The sequence below is a fragment of the Bos mutus genome, chromosome 12, assembly GCF_027580195.1.
Source record: "Bos mutus isolate GX-2022 chromosome 12, NWIPB_WYAK_1.1, whole genome shotgun sequence".
Taxonomy (NCBI): domain Eukaryota; kingdom Metazoa; phylum Chordata; class Mammalia; order Artiodactyla; family Bovidae; genus Bos; species Bos mutus.
In genome coordinates this window covers 11,574,631-11,585,514 of record NC_091628.1, presented here as the reverse complement: position 1 = coordinate 11,585,514, position 10,884 = coordinate 11,574,631, and positions in this window count along the sequence as shown.

Genomic DNA, 10,884 nt, shown 5'->3' with positions numbered 1-10,884 from the left:
AGAGGTCAAGAAGCTGCTTATGAGGCAGAAGACGCGGGAGACACAGGTTTGATCCTTGGGTCAGAAAGATCCGCTGGAGGTGGGCATGACAATGCTCTCCTGTACTCTTGCCAGGAAAATCCCATGGACAGAGGAGCCCAGTAGGCTACAGCCTATAGGGTCTCAAAGAGTCGGACACGACTAACGTGGCTAAGCACGCACATGCATACTATAGACAAGGTCATACTGTATGCAGGGCTTCCCTGGTGACTTCCCTGGGGGCTCAGACGGTAAACACTGTGCCTGCAATGCAGGAGAACTGGCTTCGAGCCCTGGGTCGGGGAGGTCCTCTGGAGAAGGGAATGGCTCCCCAATCCAGTGTTCTTGCCTGGAGAATTCCATGGACAGAGGAGCCTGGTGGGCTACAGTCCATGGGGTTGCAAAGAGTTGGACAGGACTGAGCAATTAACACACACACTGTATAGCAAAGGAAACTATATTCAATATTCTGTAATAAACCATAATGGAAAATAATATTTTAAAAGACTGTATACATACATATATACACATGCATATATATATAACTGCATCACTTTGCTGTACAGCAAAAATTAACCCAGCATTGTAAATAACTATATTTCAGGTAAAAAAAAAGTTAAAGGATCCAGCTGTCATTTTGCCATGTGCCCCAGGACCCAGGGAGCGGTGGCCCTCTGCTGTTTCATAACCTCTCTGGGGACCGGCTCCAAGGACAATGGGCTTCCTCAGATCAAGGTGACCTCCCGACCGAATGCTTTCCTCCGCCGCGGCTCCCCGGCTCCCTTGCCTCTTATTTGTGCACAAGCGATTGATAAGTGAATGTCCTTCTGGACACAGCTAATCTCTCCATCAGTCCCCAATCACTTGAGATTACAATGGTTAATTATACCTTGGGTTTGGGGAGCTCACGTTCCCCCCCACCCCCATCCCAGTACATTCTCGTCTCTGATTTCACCTTCCTGAGACATTTTATTGTCTGAGATACAACGCTTGGTCACTTAAAGCTTTGGCCCCGGGATCAGTTTTCTTGGGTCTAAAACAAGGCCACTTGACTGAAGGTGAGTTTTGTGTTTCAACCTGAGGAGCGGGGTCAGGGTGCCAGATGCCAGCCCCTCTCCTGTTTAGGAGACTGTGCTGCCAACCCTCCTTCCAGAATGATCTGAACTCCATGTTTTTTCATTATTATTGTTTTAATTGGAGGATGATGACTTTGCAATATTGTGATGGGTTTTGCCAACACAAATCGGCCATGGGCTTACATGTGTCCTTTTAAGTTTCGTTCCCTTTGAGTCTGCTCACCTACCAGAAATCTCACTGCTTAATTTATCCTGTTTCCCAAATTCCTCCCTGGCTACCGCAGCTCCCTCCAGAATATACTCCACGCTCCTCCACCCCAAAAAGGGCAGGCTCCTCACTCAGAGTCCTTCTGCAAGGCTGGGTGCCTCGGGCGCTCCCTTCCCCATGCCTTGCCCCCTGGACGCCCTTGACAAGCGAGAGGTCACACTCCGGCCTGGCCCTCCCAGACCTGTTCTTGGCTGGCTGGGGCTTCCTTTGGCTTAGACTCTGAAGCCAGGCCATGACGCTTCTGGTCCCAGAACAGGCTCTGGCCCTGAGCCCAGGACAGAGGGTCACACGCCTCCTGGTAGCATGTGGGAATGGGCCCTTTCCACGTGACTCATGAAAATGCAATTACAAAGGTAATCCTGTTTTGAAATGTTGACAAGCAAAGACAAGCCCAGCAGAGGAAGGGCCACTCCTGCCCAGGAGACAGACCGTGCCGTTAATAACTCAACCTCAGACCCTCTGAGGGTCCTGTGTCCTCCTCCGGGTCTTCCACACCAGGACTCCTATCTTTGTGCATGCATGCTCGTGCTAAGTCACTTCAGTCGTGTCTGACTCTTTGAGAGCCCGTAGACTGTAGCCCACCAGGCTCCTCTGTCCATGGAGATTTTCCAGGCAAGAACACTGGAGTGGGTTTCCAGGCCCTCTTCCAAGGGATCTTCCTGACCCAGGGATTGAACCGGCGTCTCCTGCATTGGCAGGCGGGCTCTTTACCACTAGCATCACCTGGGAAGCCTATGTCTTTGTCACCTTCCTTTTAATTCAAACTCACACACACATACATATGCATACACATGCACACATAAACCCAAAAGCACGTACACACAAGCTCACATGAACTACATATGTTCACACACACCCACGGTGTGCTGACACCACGTTCTGGCCACAACAGGGTTCAGAAAACTTCTCTGACTTAAGAAGCCGAGCTCTAGGAAAAGGTAAATATTGTATCAGGATCAGAGTCAGCCTACCAGCAGACATCTATCTCCCTGGAGTGGCTAGGAAGTGCTCCTCTTCCCCTCACTGCCAAACACGGTGGCTGAGGTTCCCCCGTTAGAGAGTCATTCCTTGCCTCAAAGTTCTCTGTCTTCAGACACCTCTTCTCCCCCGATAAACCATAAGGAGCTGGGGAAAGGATTCTAATGGGCCCCCAGCACCAGTCTTGGCCTTGGGTTAATGTTTCAGATGCTTTGGGAGGATGAGAGCGAGGCCCTAGAGAATGGAAGGCAGAAGTGACCTGCAAGGGAACAGTGGCCCAGCGATCAGGCAGAGGGGACTAGGTGAACACGCACCCCAGACATTGTGTCATGCCCAGCCTGCCTGCCTGCCTGTGAGAGGTGACGTTTCACTCACTCAGTCAACAGAAACAGTCTGAGCACTCCCTGTGTGCCTGGCGCCGTGCTATGCACTGGAGTGCATGGCATGCCAAGCTAGGGATCGTCCCTGTGTGCGTGGGGCTTATGGCCTGCTTGTAAGAAAGAGGAGAGAAATTAACCTAAAAAAAATCACCCAGGCACTTTCTTGGCAGTTCAGTGGTTAAGACTCCATGCTTCCAATGCAGGGTCATGGGTTCGATCCCTGGTCAGGGAACCCACTTGGCTGAGAGATGCAGCCAAAAAAATGAATCTTAAAAAACCTATGAAAAAGAAATCACCCAGGTGAACATGTCATTGTAAACCAAGATGAATGGACTTGAGGAGGGCACTATGAGAATAGCACCAAGCGCTGACCTAGACTGGGGGCCCAGAAGGCCTTCTGAGCACAGGGGCCCAGAAGGCCTTCTGAGCTGATCCCAAAGAAGCAGAACTAACCAAAAACCAGAAGAGCAGGCATTCCAGGCAAAGGGAGTTGCATGTGCAAAGGCCCTGTGGCAGAAAGGAGCCACCTAATCCTGCCATAGTGCATAACAATCCTTACCCTTCAGTAAACTTTGAACTAGAAGGAGAATGTTCTCTTCTAAAAATGTGTTTCCCCTTCCCCTTCCACTTACCCTGCCCTTCAATCAATACTGAACAACACAGAGAAGGTGAGCTAGACAGGAGAAAGCCTTAAAAAAACAAACGTTGCAGACAGCAGCTATGACAGCTATTTCCTGTTTGGTGTCTCTCACCACAAACCTCCTTAGCCAAATAAATTAGCACAGGAAAACATTTTGGAGAAGGGTGTGGAAGAAACACATACCGAGAAGCCAAAAATACCCCATCTGCTTTTCAGAGAAGAGCTGCAAGTCTAAGGTCGGGACCAGAGCCCACTCAACTATAAGGGCTGAAGAGCCTCACGAACGTCAGTCCCCTGCCTGGGTTTAACCTGGAGGAAGCCAGCTGCAAAGAGGGGCCGAGAGCCTGCCACCAAAAGGGATGAGGCTTAGGCCTCCCTCCCAGCCCTTCGTTTGGTGCTCTCTCCCTGCCCCACTCGCTCCCTCTGGGCTCACCAGACATGGTGTCAGTCTGTCCGACTCTTTGTGACCCCATGGATTGGGGCCCGCCAGGCTCCTCTGTCCATGGACTTCTCCAGGCAAGGATACTGGAGTGGGTTGCCATTCCCTTCTCCATCTTTACCATCTGAGCCACCGTGATTCTTAATTTTGACTTGGGTACAGGAACCCAGTGTCCTTGTGTTACAAGGAGGAGGAAGAGGCTTTACATCATCTCTATTTGGTCTTCACAGTGACCCAGAAAATAAGGACTCACATCCTGATTTTATAAGTGAGGAAACAAAACGTCTGTGCTGGAGATCAGCCGGATACAGGATGGCAAGGTGAGATCTTAAGATGGCCTAGTTTGAAAGCCCGTACTTTCTCCCCCTTCCTCCAGCCCATCCCAGAGGAGGTTTCTGCACATTCTATCCTCAGGGTCCCCACTCCACTGATTGTCAACAGACCACTCATCACCACCTACTGCCCCTCAGCTCAGACGTCCTTCCTCACACTCGGGGCAGAGGTGACGACACAGCCCGCCGGGGCCATAATTCCTCAAGGAGACGGATCACTGGCTCCTCCGTCCCACCCCGGAGGCTGGCTGGTGTGTGGACATGTGAGCTGGTACTGGATCCTCTCACTTTGGGCGTGTGTCATGTTTTTTGTTTTGTTTTGCTTTACTGATCCCTCCCAGAAGTTAGGACAGAAAATTCCCAAACCCAACAACATACTAGTCATATTCTACCAGCTCTGCATCCTCAGAATCTGGTCTTATTCTGTTCCAGAAAAGTCCCCGGGCTGACACTCTCCATGGAACAATCAAGCAGTTTGCAAAGGCCACGCTATAGGCGTGCAGGTCTTGGAGGAAGTGGAGTTCAATAGAACACAGTGGAGTAAGATTCCCTACAGTGGCATTGCCCAAGGCTCGTTCCAAAGAACGCTCATGGATTATTGCTGCGGATTGTTGGTAGCTTTTTCACACACACAAAAGTCTTTTGGCTGCAGGGTTTCTCAAAGTCTTTGATTTTCTGCGGCAGAAATGACTAGTTATCCTCCAATACCCATTCTCTCTTTCTTTAATAACACAACCTACAAATTTTATTTTTTTAAACTTTATTTTTTAGGCCATGACTTGTGGCTGGCTTGTGGGATCTTAGTTCCCCGACCAGGGATTGAACCCAGGCCCTCAGAAGTGAGAGCGTGGAGTCCTAAAAGGACTGCCAGAGAACTCCAGAACCCTCAAATTTTAGTTGAACACTCATCTGCCCAGCAAGAGACTTTTTCCCCCTGCCTCTGTTGCAGCTGGGAATGACTATCTGACTAAGATCTGGAGTAGCAAGTGTGAGCACAAGTAATTTGTGTCCCCTCTAGTCATGTCATTGAAAGAAATAAGCCTGTCTTGACTTGCTCTTTCTCCTTTGTGCTGGCTGGAATGAAATGTGATGTCAGGAGCAGGAGCAGCCACTTTGAACCAGAGAGCCACTCACCCAGCCTTGTACTGCTCACCTCTGGGCTGCTAGTGAAAAAGAAACCCTCATCTTGTTTAAGTCACTGTATTTGGGACTTTCTGATCCATCACCTTAAACTGAACCCTAAGCAATTTATGTGCATAATAAATCTCTAGGTGAAGTGCATGTAGCCCTTTTCAAGTACATGACCTTAATACCTAGTCTTCAAAACAGCTTAGGAACGTGCTCCTTGAAATGCATCTTGGGGAACATGGAAAACACTTTTTTCAACATTCCCAGAACTCCAAGCTATGACTCAGCCCACAGCCTGTTTGTCCCCAGTTACTCGCCTAACAGAGGTTATAGAGCAAACAAGCCTTCTTCCAACACTTTTTTAAAGGAATCCACTTCTTGTCTCCAAACCACTGACCTTATCCTCTCAAAAGGCCACAAAGCTGCATATCCTGCATGTCTAACTCTGGGCGTCCAGGTTCCAGGAGACCATAAAGAAAGCCCTGCCAAATGAGGTAGAGTCTCAAATCCCGAAGAGGCTAGTAATAAGAAGGTATAGTATGAACTATTCTATGAGCTATACTATACAATGAGCCACCACTGGCGTCCCAGGGGGAGTTGGGGATGGGGGGAGAAGATTTATCCAAAGCAGAGAAGGATTCCCAAGTATGAAACAGAAACAGTTCCAGGTAATGGGAAAATTATGTTTACCAAAAAAAATATTAAGGGCTCATTTGATGAAAAAGGAAAATATTCCCACAGCTTACATAATACTTAGTGGTGAAAGATTGATAACTTTTCCTCTAAGATCACAAACAAAACTAGGATGTACCCTCTCACCACTTCTTTTCAATATTGTACTGAAAGTTCTAGCCAGGGCAGTGATGCAACAGAAAGAATTTATAAGGCATTCAGATTGGAAAGGAAGAAGTAAAACTATCTCCATTTGCAAATGCTATGATTTTGTATATAGAACTCCCCACACACATACACACACAAAACCTTATTGGAACTAATAAGTATAGAAAGCAAAATCGATAGACAAAAATCAAGGGTATTTTTATATCCTAGCAAGGAACAAGCTGAAAACAAAATTAATAAAACAATTCCACTTACAACAGCATCAAAGGAATGCTTAGAAGTAAATTTGACAGGGACTCCCTGGTGGTCCAGTGGCTAAGACTCTGCACTCCCAAAGCGAGCAGCCCAGGTTCTATCCCTGGTCGGGGAACTAGATCCCACATGTCACAAGAGAAAAAAAGGATCTCACATGCCCCACAGGAGAACCCGCATGCTGATGTTAAGACCTGGTACAGTCAAATAAATAAATAAGGTTTAAAAAAAAAGAAATTCAATAAAAGAAGTGCAAGAGTCACACACTGAAAACCACAAAACACAGTTGAAAGAAATTAAGAGACATAAATAAACTGAAGGACATTTCATGTTCGTGAATTAGAAGGAAGACTTGGTGTTGCTAAGATGGCAATACTTCCCAAATTGACACACAGATTCGATACAATCTCAATGAAAAACTCAACTGCCTTTGTGACAGAAGTTGACAAACTCAACCTAAAATTTTTCTGAAAATGCACGGAACTCAGAACAGCCAATATAATCATGCAGAGAACAAAGATGAAGGACTTACACTTTCTGATTTAAAAACTTAGTATAAAGCTATAGTTATCAAGATTGTGTGGAACAGGAAATAAAGATAGACATAGAAATCCCTGGAACAGAACTGAGAGTCCAGAAACAAACCCATACACGTAGGATCAGCTGATTTTTAACAAGAGTATCAACACAATTCAAGGGGGAAAACATAGTCTTTTCAATAAATAATGATATGACAACTGGATGTTTACATGTGAAAGAGTGGATACCTCCCTCACATCACATACAAAATTAAACCAAAGCTGACCAAATACCTAAATGTAAGATCTGTATAATCTTATGGAACTCTTAAAAGAAAATATATGAATAACTGTCATCTTTAATTAGGCAATGGTTGGATATGACACCAAAAGTGGACTTTTGACAAGTGACAAAAGAAGAAACAGATAAAATGGACTTCATCAAAATTTAGTGCTTCAGGAAACTCTACCCAATGCTCTGTGGTGACCTAAATGGGAAGGAAATCCAAAAAAGAGGGGATAGATATATGTATACAAATGGCTGGTGCACTTTGCTGTACAGTAGAAACGAACACGACATTGTAAAGCAACTGTACGCCAATAAAAATTAAAATAAATAAAAGCAGTGGAATAAAATTAGTGCTTCAAAGGACACTAATAAAGTGAAAAGACAACACGCAAAATAGAAGAATATATTTTCAAATCATATGTCTGATAAAGGACTTGTATACAGAATACATAGAAAACTCCTACAGCTCAACAATAATAAAGAATACTGTTGAGAGTCCCTTGGATTTCAAGGAAATCAAACCAGTCAATCCTAAAAGAAATCAGTCCTGAATATTCATTGGAAGGACTGGAGTTGAAGCTGAAGCTTTGCTCACCTGATGGGAAGAGCCAACTCATTAGAAAAGACCCTGATGCTGGGAAAGGTTGAAGGCAGGAGGAGAAGGGGACGACAGAGGATGAGATGGTTGGATGGCATCACCGACTCAGTGGACATGAGTTTGAACAAGCTCCGGGAGCTGGCGATGGACAGGGAAGCCTGGCGTGCTGCAGTCCATGGGGTCACAAAGAGTCAGACACAACTGAGCGACTGAACAACAACATTTAAAAATGGGCGAAGGCTGTAAACAGACATTCCTCCAAAGAAGAAATACAAATGGCCAATAAAAACATAAATAGATGTTCAAGATCGTTACTCATCAGGGAAATGCAAATGAAAACCACAAAAAGATACTTTACACCCACTCGGCTGGCTACATTCAAAAAGATGAACAACAAGAAGGGTTGCCAAGGGTGTAGAGAAGTTGCAGCCCGCAAGCGTTGGTGGTGGGAATGTAAAACAGTGCAGCAGCTGAGCAAAGGTCCTAATTGCTCAAAAAGTTAAGCATAGGGTTATCTTACTGCAACTGCTAAGTCGCTTCAGTCGTGTCCGACTCTGTGCGACCCCAGAGATGGCAGCCCACCAGGCTCCCCTGTCCCTGGGATTCTCCAGGCATGAACACTGGAGTGGGTTGCCATTTCCTTCTCCAGTGCATGAAAGTGAAAAGTGAAAGTGAAGTCGCTCAGTCGTGTCCGACTCCTATCGACCCCATGGACTGCAGCCCACCAGGCTCCTCCGTCCATGGGATTTTCCAGGCAAGAGTACTGGAGTGGGGTGCCATTGCCTTCTCCAAGGGTTATCTTATGGCCTAGCAATTGTGATCCTAGTTATATACCCAAAATAAATTAAAACATGTATCCACACAAAAGCTTATACATGAATATTCATAAGAGCAATATTCACTAGCCAAAAAGTACAAATAACCCAAATGTCCCTCAACTAATAAATGGATAAACAAATATGGTATGTCCATATGGTGGACTATTAGTCAGTCATAAAAAGGAATGAAGTACTGATTCGTATACAACACGGATGAACCTTGAAAACAATTTGCAGAGGGAAGAATCCAGAAACAAAACACTGTATGTTTATGATTCCATTTGTATGAAACATCCGGAATAGACGAATCCACAGAGACAGAGAGTGAGACAGTGATGGCTGCACACCTCTGTGAACGTAGGCACTAAAATCCACTGAAGTGGGGTTTCTCTGGTGGTCCAGCGGTTAGGACTCTGCAGCTTCACTGCTGAGGGTATAGGTTCAATTCCTGGTCTGGAAACTAAGATCCTTCAAGCCAGAAAGCATAGCTAAAAAATTTAAACCTACTGAATTGTACTTTAAAAGGATGAATGTTCAGGTATATAAATTATATCTCAATAAAGAAATAAAGAACCTGGATGGGAGGGGAGTCTGGGGGAGAGTGGATACATGTATATGTATGACTGAGTTCCTTTGCTGTCCACCTGAAACTATCACAACATTGTTAATCAGCTATGCTGCTGCTGCTGCCAAGTCGCTTCAGTTATGTCTGACACTGTGACCCCATAGACGGCGGCCCACCAGGCTCCCCCGTCCCTGGGATTCTCTAGGCAAGAACACTGGAGTGGGTTGCCATTTCCTTCTCCAATGCATGAAAGTGAAAAGTGAAAGTGAAGTTGCTCAGTCGTGTCCGACTCTTTGTGACCCCATGGTCTGCAGCCTACCACGCTCCTCCATCCATGGGATTTTCCAGGCAAGAGTACTGGAGTGGGGTGCCATTGCCTTCTCCATAATCAGCTATACTCCGGTATAAAATAAAATTTTCTAAAAAATGAAAAGTTAAAAAAAAAAGATTTAAAGAAAATATTTGGGTTCAACCCAAAAGGTTTCCCAGAAATTTGGGGAAAAGAAAAGTTTTAAAGAAAAGGCAATTTAGTTTGCCAATGCCCTAAAAAACAGACCACATTAGTAGTTATCTTTTGAAAGTGTCAATAAAGTCATAAGGCCTTATGGATTTCTGTAAAAGTAGAAGTACTTACGTTTTGGATTTGTGTTCTACAGGAACATAAGGACTGGAGTTTTTACATAACTTGATTCTGCATGTCAAAGCAATGCCTGGTTATTTCAAATGTTTTAAGGGTAGAAAAGCATAGACCAGAAAACTATGGACTTGCCTGTTTTCATGGCTCACCCCATCCTCCATAAAAGGCAGGTAGGGGGCGGGAGGTGGGGCTGTTGGCTTCTACAAACAAGCCTACTGCATGGGAGACCTTGCATCTGGAACCCCAGCTCCACTGGGACCCCTCCAGCTCCCGGCTCCTGGACATTAGCACCCAGGCCAGCACATCAAATTTGCCTCAGCACACAGGTCTTATGAGAGCACCACCATTTACAAGTCCTCCAGCTGCCCCAACCTGCCCTGGATTCTTCGTGCACCTAATATTTCCTTTAATTGAAGGAAAGCACCCATGGCAACCAAACAGGTGCTAAGAAATGGGGAGAACAGAGAAGAGAAACCCAACTTCCATCAAAACCACAGTCCTCAAAGGATGGAGGGCAGAGACAGGGAGTTTGGGCTGGACATACACGCACTGCTATATTTAAAACAGGACCACCAGGTCCTCCTGTGTAGCACAGGGAGCTCTGTTCAATTTTACGTGGCAGCTTGGATGGCAGGGGAGTTTGGAGGAGAATGGATACATGTATATGTATGGCTGAGTCTCTTGGCTGCTCACCTGAAACTCTCACAACATTGTTAATTGGCTATCAGATCAGATCAGATCAGATCAGTCACTCAGTTGTGTCCGACTCTTTTCGACCCCATGAATCGCAGCACGCCAGGCCTCCCTGTCCATCACCAACTCCCAGAGTTCACTCAGACTCACGTCCCTCAAGTCAGTGATGCCATCCAGCCATCTCATCCTCTGTCGTCCCCTTCTCCTCTTGCCCCCAATCCCTCCCAGCATCAGAGTCTTTTCCAATGAGTCAACTCTTCGCATGAGGTGGCCAAAGTACTGGAGTTTCAGCTTTAGCATCATTCCTTCCAAAGAAATCCCAGGGCTGATCTCCTTCAGAATGGACTGGTTGTTAATTGGCTATACCCCAGTACAAAATAAAAAGCTTTTAAAAAAAAAAAAAAAAAACCCACAA